The 12008-nt window shown below is 34.3% G+C and overlaps 1 long non-coding RNA gene across 4 annotated transcripts in view; it reads left to right on the top strand.

Annotated features, from left to right (window-relative positions):
- The window catches only part of LOC116278188 (uncharacterized), a 372724-nt gene that overhangs the window by 266780 nt on the left and 93936 nt on the right, over positions 1–12008 (top strand). For all 4 annotated transcript variants that reach the window (XR_012071260.1, XR_012071262.1, XR_012071259.1 and 1 more), the window contains one exon: positions 9432–9482. This is a non-coding gene — a long non-coding RNA (uncharacterized lncRNA). The remainder of the gene's footprint in view (positions 1–9431; positions 9483–12008) is intronic.

Genomic DNA, 12008 nt, shown 5'->3' with positions numbered 1-12008 from the left:
ACTTCTACCTTTATTGTGTAGAAATATCTGATTATCCCAGAAATTAGGAATTCATGCAGACTCATATTCAAAAATACATATTGTAACTTAATTGAGCTCTACCTTGTTCACAATGGTGCTGTCCCTATTCTTCCACTCAACAAATATTATTGAATGACTACCATTTTGGGGGCATTATTATTTGTGGTTTGTCAGAGAACAACAAAGAATCCTGATGTTTCACAAGAAGGGACACAACAAATAAGTAAATTATATAGTATGTTAGAAGGAGAAAAGAAAATTAGAACAAAGTAAAGGGGGCAAGAACTGTCAGAATGAGGGTCCCCAAAAACTTGCACTATAAATAGGGCACAAAGTATGTCACTGAGAATTTGAGATTGAGAAAAGAAATGGAAGTTGTACAGGAGCTAGTCATGCAGCTATCTGGGGCAAGAGCATCCCAGGCAGAGGGTGTATTTGAAGCCGAAGAGCATCCCTGGTAAATTGAAGGAAAAACAACATGGCAAAGTAGCTAGAGCACCATGTGAAAAGGGAAGAGTAGTAGGAGATGAGGTCAGGGAGAGAATAAGAAGCCAGAAGACCTCATTGAGAACATAATCTTTCACTTGAGTAAAGAGAGTAGCTATCCTAGGGTTTGATCTAACTTAGCTTTTAAAACTGAACCCTATTCAAGGACCATGACAGAAATACCTCTTGTATACACAAAGCTCTAGTGCAGTATTGTGTGTCCATGTTGATTGATTAAATGATATAGGAGCATTTTCATGCACTTTTGACTTTGCAGAAATCTCCAGGAAGATAGCTATAAGACCAGCCTGCCACTCTCTTATCCATAAAGGAAGGCATTATTATATACTGGCTGAGACCGCAGGCTCTGGAATCAAGGTGCATGAGTTTGAAGCCCTAATCACCATATACTAGTTTCAAAGCTTCAGTGTCCTCATTTTTAAAATCCTTACTTCCTGGTGGAGGGAGAAAAATGTAAATATTAAATATGAAAATGTATTAAATTGTATGAAATTACGTGAAAAGCACATAGTACCATCATCTGTGAACAGAATAAGAAGTCATATATCCATATGATACTAAACAGTTGTAAGGATTTAATGATATGAATCCAGTAAACACACACAGTAAGCACCCGATAACATATATAATTGCATATCACTATTACTGTTGTTGGCAAAACCAACTTTCAAAATAAATTATTAAACCTTATGCATTTTCAGGCAATAACTTAATAGACTCCATTGTATTTAACATGCAGAATGAAAATGACAATTACAATAATTACAATTACCATTTTAATCCAGTGTACTTCAACAAAAGATGAGATACTTCTATGAACACTAGTGCTGTTTGCAGAAAATTCATGGCAAAAGAAATCACAGGCATCTAGAAAATAAAAGGGTCAGAGAAAGAACGTAAATCAGAATCTTTCATGGTTATTGGTATCATTCTCTTTAAAATGTAAACTAAGTGTTGCTTTTGGTTCAGTGGATACTTTTCCTGAAACACACTGTTTATATAACATTTGTAGATGAAGATATTTCACTAAGGCCATATAGAAGGAGATAAAGTTGTCCTTTTGACACCCTCACTTCCCACCTCAGTCATACCCCTTGCTCAGGAATCAAGGAAACCTCAGTGGAATATTAGCTGTAGTCACTTTTCAAGTCAACTAATAAGTATTTAATCAGTTTATTGGAAAGGTACTATTTGAGTTTTATCACATTATTGCAAATTTGGAAATAGATTGGTATCTGAGTAAATTGCAACTTCAATGTGAATATTATTTTTCCCTTATAATCGCTTTGTAATGAGCAACCCACCATTTTATCTTTCCTAAAAGTTCTAGAGATTTTGCCCTTTAATTTAATGTCTAAACTGATTCCATTCTCTTTCCACAACTGATGACTGTGTTTGGTTCATTTTCAATAAAACTTAATGACTAAATTAAAAAGGTTAGTCAGGTTTAAATAAAGATGAGGGTGACATTTCTTCCATATTTGTCTGGCTCCCAACCTGCTTTCTACTAACTTTGAATTCTACCTCCTTTGAAAATTATGCCCTCTATAAACAAATGTTGTGAAAAGGGCCATATGGGACAAAATTGAGTTTTGGCATCCAAAATGTAAGAATATTTTTAAATAAAAAACTTTATAACAGGTGAAGTAGCCGTTTAATTAACATTTTTAGGTAGGGGTCATTGCTTTTCATTTGAATGAAGAGAAGCTAAAAAGAAAACCCCTGGAGAAAATATGGCATCAGAGCACTTTGCTAAACACTAAAAAAATGGGTATGAGACAGTAACACGAGGTCTATACTGAATCCCATTGAAGGCTGTAATTAGCCCATGCTTCAGTATTTTGTACAATACAATGAAGCACTATTTTACCCAATATATCTTAATTAAAAGCAAAAACACAATACAACACAAAGCTACCATCAAAGAGGCGTTATTGGCACTCACATAATACAGAAGATGGGGAAGGATTTTGTTTTCTTTGTTTGGCAAGAAAATTGGAACTAGGCATTCTATTTTCCACACAGCTCTCAATATAGAAGCATTTGTGAACCAAAAATTGCATTTGCACTGTAAATTATATGGATGAAAGCCACAGAGAAAAAGATAGTTTGTTGTTTTATAATTCAATAGTAGTAATGCTTGGATTTCTTTTCTTTCTCTTTTACAAAGAAAATAATTATTCAAAGCTTGGTTTTTACCACAATAAGAGAGTTAGTTGAATAATGTACATGTTTTATATTCCTTTTTCACTAGAATGCATTAATTATACAATAACATTAAAATATACACACAAAATAATTTTCTTGTCACCTCAGCTTTAAATTTTGATTATCAAAGATACGAGAGCTGTCCACTGTGTTCTATTCTATGTAATTTCCTAATATGAGGGAAGAAGAACAATAAAGTAAATGCTAGCTTATAAAAATTATGAGTAAATACTCTCCACAGATTTCAGTTATATCTATACTGAACATAAGCAGAAAAAAGGTGAAATGAAGGTAATTCAAATAGCATCAGAGATCTTCAATGCTACTATTCATAAAGACATTGTAGTCAACCTGAATGAGACTGTTGAAGAGTAAAAATGAAAATAGAGTTCTAAATAATTTATATGAAGAATGACAACCCAATATTTACACTAGAGTCAACCATAAAACAGACCCTAAGGAATGTCTGAAGATCTAACTTCTTTTGTTTTACATTTGATATCTAAGGTGTATTTCTAGCAAATTCCTCAAGAATTTGTATAACAGCAATCCCTTACCAAAGCAAAATGAACAATGGCAGTTCAACTGAGTACTTCCACACAGAGTGCTGAACAAGTGTCTCTAAATTGCTACAAACCTAAAACTAAACTATAAAAGTTGGCTCATTCTAACTGCTCTTGAAAAACAGGAAGAAGAGTCAAGAAAGTACAACTTATCATTAATATAGTCTAGAAACACTAATTACAGGTAAAGAAGCAGAAGAATGATCTGAGTTTTCCCAAACCATGTAGATGGTACCAGAGGGAAGACCAGAATCCAGGATATCTATTTCCCAAAATCCTTTTCTTTAATAGCAACTTTACAAAGATGAAATGATTTTTAATATACAGTAATATACCGAAGATAAGCAAAGTGGTCAAGTCTATCAGGAACTTTTGAACTACCATTCAGAGCCCATCCTGTGTCTGTATATCATCTTTCTAACAATTTCCCCATGACACAGTGAAACAGCAGATCCCAAAATTGTGCCAAGGAGAACAGGGAAATAATGCTCTTCAGTGAGTAGTTCATAACTTACTGTGTCTGTGTCTATTGTAAGAATTATGGAAACTAAACTGAGTAAGCCAAAACTGAGGAATGTGAGGGCCTAAAATGAGATGAGGTAAGAAGTTTAGATGGACACTGAAGAACTATAAAACAAGCTTAATAGGTCTGAGTGAATCTATGTGATATAGAGTCTTGATTTTGGCAAAACTAGGTTGAATTGTCAAAGTGTTTGATCTGATAAATGTGGCTAAAACAATGGGATAGATATCACATAAAAATCAATTAGCGCAACATTTACATATGTCACAAATACCTAATCAGTGAGTATTAGATCATGTTAATAATTTTATCACAATGTAGCAGAATGCATTTGTAAAGATATATGCTTCATTATATTAAAATACTAATGATAAAAACTACTCAAACCTTTGTGGAGATTCCTCAAAAGACTAGGAATAGACTTACCATATGACCCAGGAATCCCACTCCTGGGCTTGTACCCAGAAGGAAATCTATTTCAGGATGACACCTGCACCCCAATGTTCATAGCAGCACTATTTACAATAGCCAAAACATGGAAACAACCTAAATGTCCATCAACAGGTGACTGGATAAAGAAGAGGTGGTATATTTATACAATGGAATACTACTCAGCCATAAAAACCGACAACATAATGCCATTTGCAGCAACATGGATGATCCTAGAGAATGTCATTCTAAGTGAAGTAAGCCAGAAAGAGAAAGAAAAATACCATATGAGATCGCTCATATGTGGAATCTAAAAAACAAAAACAAACAAAAACAAAGCATAAATACAGGACAGAAATAGACTCATGGACAGAGAATACAGACTTGTGGTTACCGGGGGGGGGGGGGGTAGAGGGTGGGAAGGGATAGACTGGGATTTCAAAATTGTAGAATAGATAAACAAGATTACACTGTATAGCACAGGGAAATATACACAAAATGTTATGATAAATCACAGAGAAAAAAATGTGACAATGAGTGTGTATATGTCCATGAATGACTGAAAAATTGTGCTGAACACTGGAATTTGACACAACACTGTAAAATGATTATGAATCAATAAAAAAATGTAAAAAAAAAAAAACTACTCAAACCAGGGCAGTACCTACTAACGTTCAGTATAAGAAGTGAATTGGGTGGAGAAGCAAAAGAAACAAAGCTAAGGGGAGAAGTCAAAGGCTGAAGTCTGCATAGATTGTCCATATAAACCACACAAATCCATGAAGTAGTCTCCAATGCTGCTGACATCGACAGATCTTCCCCACAACCTACAGGAGAAAAGAAAAACAGAGAGAGTAGTGAAAAGGAGAACAAGGGCCATGTTTCTCCAGTCCTATTTCCCCTCTGTGTTTACAAGTATTAATGAATGCAACAAGAACAGATCATTTCTGGAGGCAGAAAAGCGTAGTTACTTGGGAAAAATCCTGTTCTAGTGACTTATGTTGTATAGTTTGCAAGTGCTTTTAAGAGGCAAAGTCTTCATGAGACAATCTTAAGTTTGAATTGGAGCCAAAAATAATCCATTACACATTTTTTTAGTTAAAGTGTTTGCTTTCTGATTTTCATAACTGGCAACATATTTAACGAACTTAATTGTGAAAACTACAACAGAGTGAATTTCATAACAATGTCTTTGTGGCTCTCTTGAGTCCAAGTTTATAACTTACCAAATCTCAGAGCTATTGGCCATTTTTGTGTGTAGAAAATCTTAAAGACAGGGATGCCATCATTGTATCCTTTTCATGCCCAAAGCATGCCCATAGTAAATACTTAAAATATATGATGAATGAATGTGTGTGTAAACAAGGAAAATAAATTCTAATGTGATGAAACTTAAAATGGTTTGTTTTCATTTTAAAATAATTTTCATGTCACAACTTAAAAGCATATAGTTTTTTTATCATGTAGTTTGTACACTTCTTCTCTGTCCATTTGCTGTGATATCTAATTTTGCTTAAAAATAACTGGCTTTATTAAGAATTTTACCATACTTCCAGGATCTTATCTGGAGATTAAAAATCTGGTATTTATTATACTCATCCTGGGTGATCTGCTCACCTTTACATATATTTGAATAAATTTGGTAAATAATAACCTCCTTTTTCCAAATGGTAATTAAAAGAAATCCCTGCCTTTTTCTTTAAAAGTATGTATAACCATTTGGGTCCCTTCCAGATCCCACACATATTAAAACAGACATTCCAGAACTTGAGTTGTAAGTTGAATAGCTAGAGGATTTAAATTCTGCAGGAAAAAAACTCAAAGATTTCTTGCATCTATAAATGTTGTGCCTAATATTTCCTTAAATAACTTGATTTGATTCTCATTAAGATTGTTGAGATTTCAAACAGGGCTTTATGTTTGCTTGTTTTTTTTAAACACAGAATCCCTTTGTATTCTAAGAAATTTGACAAATGTTTGCAGAGTGGTGAGCAAATGCAGCCTGAAAACTGTATTCAGAAAACCCCTGTGTGGATCTGTCACCATCATGGCTGCTAAAACATTCAAGCATTATAGAAACAGTTGGGAAACTAAATGAAATGGTAAATAATTGTCCTTTCATCTGAGCATAGATATGTGTTTGGAATGAATATGTTTTTTCTTTTAGTCTGGTCAGACTGCTGTAACAAAATACCATAGACTGGGTGCTTTAAACAACAAAAATTTATTTTCTTAAAGTTCTGGAGCCTGGAAAGCCCGATATCGGGACAGGGTGCCAGCACAGTCAGTTTACCATAAGGGCTCTCTTCTTGGCTTCACTGTATCCTCACATGGTGGAGAAAAAGATAGATTGTTCTCCCTCTTCTTATAAGGCCACCAACCCCATGTGATTAGGACTCAATCCTTAATTACTTTTGAAAATTCTTAACTCCTAATATAGACACATTAGGAGTTGGAGCATCAACATAGAAGTTTCAGGAAGCAATTTAATCCATAGCACTTTCTGTTGAACTAATTTCACCTGCATAGACCACATAGGATAAATGAATGAATGTAAAACTAAGAAAAAGCCAAAGTCAGAATCCATTTTAGAATAAGGAAAGTCTCCTAAATTGAAATTTTTGTTGTACTTTGAGCCATGGTTTTGTAAAACTACAGATCTGACAATGGCAGATACTGGGAAAATGTGACCTAGTAAAGTGTACTTTGTACCACATAAAGTTGTGATTAAATCAACAGGTATTTTCCTCTGATTTTAAGTTAGTTTTAATTTAATCTTCAAGTTATCCTGTGTAGGAGATTCTGAGCATCTGAAAATAGCCATCGTATTTTTCCCATTTTAATTTCCTCAGCCTACATGTGAGTGCACTTCAGTCCCTTCCTTCACCCTGCTGATTGCTGTCCCTAATGCTGCGGCACTATAGCGCTGATGTGATGCTCACTTCAGCGGGAAGCTTACTGCATATCTTACTTTCATTTCCTTTCACATTTGCTATAAACATAGTTACTTCCATTCTGTTGCTTTCAGTCACATATGGCATTTTGAAACAGTTAAATAAAGAGATTATCAATATTAGATCTATCTCAGCTGTAAAACCTACATTTATGGAGAAATATGATCTATTCAGTTTCATTTCTGAAAGCCCAGCATCTGAGTGATGGTCATAAATTCACATGATTACCCTAAGTATTAGATTTTGCATTTGGTTCACTATTTAACTAGAAAAAGAAATCAAACATTCATACAAGCAAGGAAGCAGCTCCCTGTTAATGACATGTGCAAGGAAACTGCAAAATATGAATAATTCTGACTAAGATCATCAATAAAACTTGACGCTTAAACGAAATGACACCATGGTATCTCCTTTTGGGACCAAGAACATGAAAAGAATATTAATTTTTGCCAAATTCAACATTTTTCAGGAAACAGTCTTCTCTTTTATGAATTTGTCAGGAAAACTGTGAAATACTAGGGAAAATGACCTGTGTTATTATCTGTAAAAATGCTGAATATATATTGACCAACATTTAATTGAAGACTTCCCTGGGAAAACTTCAATAACAATTATTTTAAATATAATATTACTATAGTAAAGTCTGACTCAAATCCTAAGGAATCATGTACTTAAAACAGTCACTTAAATTAAACTTAAAAAAAACCCCACAATTTTAATGATTGCAGAAAATAAACAAGCTCATATAGAACATTATTTTGGTGAAAAGGAATGATGCTTGCATATCTGAAAAGTACATAAGAGGAATTAACATGACATTTCCTTTTTGTTATTATCTGGGGAGAATTCTGAGAATTAGTATTTAACTGAAAACTAATACATTTGATTCATCTTTGTTCCTTCAGCCCCTCTCCTAACAATAGTCCAAATTTTCATGAAGAGAAAAGGAAGTCATCAAAGGGAGCTGCTTGTCTGGTACTTTGACTAAGTTCTCCATGGTTATTCTGATATTATATCCCTTAGGAATGTTTGAAGACTAAGACATATAGATGTTATAATTGAAAACCAAACAGGGGTTAATGTCCACCACAGGGGAGATAATTAGAAAAAATCCTGTATTGGGCTACTGTTGTGTATGATAATCAAGTAGATCTCTATCGTTTGATTACAAGCCTCATTCAGTACAGCCTACATGTTCTTGGGCATGAAGTGATTAAGCAGTAAACATGCTGAGCTGTTGCTGGAGGGTAGAAGGATTGCAGAGATAGGAGGGAAGGTAGGAAGTTGTTTATTAGCATAGCAAGGAAGTGTCATGATGCTCAACAGAAGAAAAGAGACCATGTTGAAGAACAGGACTGAGAGAAATTCAGAACACCATGATGCCACATAGTCATACCTGGTATTAAGTAAGTAAATAGGCAGTCCATATTCTACACATCATTTTGCCACATAGTCATACCTGGTATTAAGTAAGTAAATAGGCAGTCCATATTCTACACATCATTTTCCTGCCGTTGGAAGCAGTTGATAGATTTGATAGTTTAAGGACTGAACTTTGAGATAAGCATAAGCCAGTGGTTATCGTACTACTAGCTCTCCCCATGTTTAAATGCATGCCCACTCCACTAATAAATGAGAAATCTCCTTGATTGGCATCTTGCCACTGTTAAAATGTATCCTTGTAATTTCTGATCTAATAGGTTTAAGAGCCTCTGGCATGTGTAAACATAAACACCTTTGAAGAATCAGCATTATCTTCTCTGAAGCAAGAACATTTTTGAGCATAACACCTAGGAATAAGAGCAACCTGGGATACATAAAATAAGGTCCAGAGCAGATCTGAAAAAAAAATTTTGTTGGCTACACGTTTAAGTGGGCCAGAAAGTGATATTAAAATCCACTATATATTCTTTATAGCACATTTAAATGTTGACAAACTTTCTGGCTCATGGATCTGGCTTGAAGAAACATCTTGAGGAATTTGTTTCTTTTTTTGTTGTTGAAATGGAAACCCTCATAATTTATTTAAGGACTTTCACATGCTTCCTCTGGTATGGGTTTAAGAACAAAATAAAAATTAGAAAATCTTTGGCCAAATCTCACATAGAATACAACAAAGATCCTTTGAAACTTATTTCAACATACTACAAATTTTAGTCTAATATCTGAATGTTTTATCTAACCATTAGTGATTTATGCTTATTTTCTTATTTCCTCTCTTTATAGGATGCCCTTTTTGTGTGGGTGAATCATAGGCCATACACTGTCATCTCTGTGGTGAGTACATTTGATTCTGAAGGTTTTACAACATAAAATCAAGTATAAAACCTATATCTAATAATCTTTCACTCTCACATACGTTCGTCTTCAGAAACCTCCGGTTTAAATCAATAAACCAGTCAATTGTTATGTTAGGGGAGCATATACAATCTTTATGGTCACCAAGAATTTTATAAATAATCCAGTGAAAATGTAAGGCAACCTAACACTTCTGCAAATAATTTGTCCATCCAGAGTTATAAAACATAGCACACATTCAAGAATATGAAGTTTTCCCAAGCAGTGTGCCTTATGGAAACATGTAAGGAAGTGTTCTTTCTTTCAAAGAGGAAGCTGTGGGGTAATTCTGATAACTGCTAAGTGTCTGGTTTGCCCAGATCCTTTGGAAAATATAAGTTTCTCATATATGCTATGAATAAATGTGTTCCCATAGTTAACTGTACTTTAGATACTGTTTTTCACATTGGATATTAAGTTGTAGTTATTCAAGCTGTGTTAAAAACCTACTGTTTATAGTTTTATATACTTATTTAGAATACTGCCAAAGCCTATATGCATAACAGGAATGTAAAATCACACAAAACAATGACAATTTAAAAAGATATTTACTCTGTTTATATTTTTAATGACTAAGGTTTAGATATTTTTCTTATGACCCTTGGGATTTTCTTAATGTATATTTAAATTTAAGACCCTCAGCCTGCTCTAATAACCCTGACAAGAATGCTTAAGACGTATTTTGGAGGAGAGACCTAGAATATATGATATCACTGTGTTTCTTTCATATTTAATGTTACTATTTTAAAACTACATCTCTTTGATGCATTTTTGTTACAAATGCATATATAGTAGTTAAAGAATGCCTTGTGAAATACTAGATATGTTCTTAGGTAGGAAAGAGATTTAGAATGTTCCTGTCTCCACTCAAAGATGACTTACACTCCATCTTCAGGCTATGATCTGCCAATTATTGATGCCTAATATGTGTAGTCTTCCCAAATGATAATCCCTTAAAATGTTAGCTCCTTGACCTTCTGCTTTAATACCATACTTTTCAAATACTACAACAAGAATGAAAATAAAATAGTTACCCAGCATAATAAACTACTTCCAAAAATGTCCTATAGAATTATACATGTCATAATAAATATACCTTTGAAAACCTTAATCTTATATAAAGGCTGAATAAATATAAAATATTATTAAATAATATCTCTCTACAAAATTTCTGTAATATTTGCATCAAATTAGTTATTGAATTTTCATTACAAATATGGCTACTTATATTAGTCAGGGTCCTCCAGAGAAATAGAATGAACAGAATGTATAAACATGTATAAAGTGATATTTATTTTAAGGAATTGGCCCACCCAGTTGTAGGGGCTGGCAAGTTCAAAATTTGTAAGGAAGTCCAGCAGGCTGAAAATTGAAGCAGGAGCTGATGTTGTAGTCTTGAGTCTGAAGGCAGTCTGATGGCAGAGTTCCTTCCTCTTCAGAGAAACAGTCTTTTCTCTTAAGACTTTCAACTGATTGGATGAGGCCCACCCACACTGTGGAGGGTAATCTGCTTTATTCAGAATATACTGATTTAAATGTTAATCAGATCTAAAAAAAAAAAATTCACAGCAATATCACAGAATTTAACCAAGCAACTGGGCACCATACATTAGCCAAGTTGACGTATGAAATTAAACCACACTACCTAAGTCAGGATGTTTCCCTTTGTCTTCCTGAAAATCACAACAAAACAACAAGGAAAAGGAACACTACTCTGTAACATCAATTTTCAGGAGAATTAGGATGCAGCTATAATAAACTTGCCTCCATCATAAGTGTGAAAGCTTCCAAAAAGGAGTTTAGATGGTTAGAAATCATGAAGAAAGAAAGCAAAGTAAGAAGGCCAGGCAGTTCTCTGACAGCATCAACAGCAGGTGAGGGACTCACTCAGAAGTGCAAAAGCTACATCTCTTGAACAGGAGAGAACACAACCTTTGGACCAAGCTTGATAAGAAGAAACAGAAGACATGGGGTGTTGTGGGAGTACACAAAGACACACAGAGAAGCCACATTTGTAGGAAGTGGTTTGTGTCTATGGCAGCAGGAGGAGAGATTCAAGTTGTAAAGTCTGGAATGCTGCCTAAGATCTTCTCACATCCCTCTTCCATAGGAATAATCTACAAATAGCTAGTTTAGGAAAATCCAACTTATTCAGTGATATGTACTAAAAAAAGATATGGCACAAAATCAATACATAAATATTGTAAAAATGGAGTAAAGATCACAAAATTTACCAAAAGATTAAAAATATTCAGATTCCTTCATCTCCCAGTCTGTATACTCTAAGGCTCTTTCTCCATCTCACTCAAGCAAAAGCTAAACTTTGAAAAGCCTACAGACCCTATGTGATCTCACACTCCATTACCTCTGATTTCTAAATCTCTTTGTCCCCTGGCCTTCTTTCTTTTCCTAGAGCATTCCAGGCATGCTTGTCCCTCAAAGACTTTTTCCTTGCTCTTTCCCCTC

This window comes from Vicugna pacos, chromosome 3 (assembly GCF_048564905.1).
Source record: "Vicugna pacos chromosome 3, VicPac4, whole genome shotgun sequence".
Taxonomy (NCBI): Eukaryota; Metazoa; Chordata; class Mammalia; order Artiodactyla; family Camelidae; genus Vicugna; species Vicugna pacos.
This window is presented reverse-complemented; position numbering and strand designations above follow the sequence as displayed.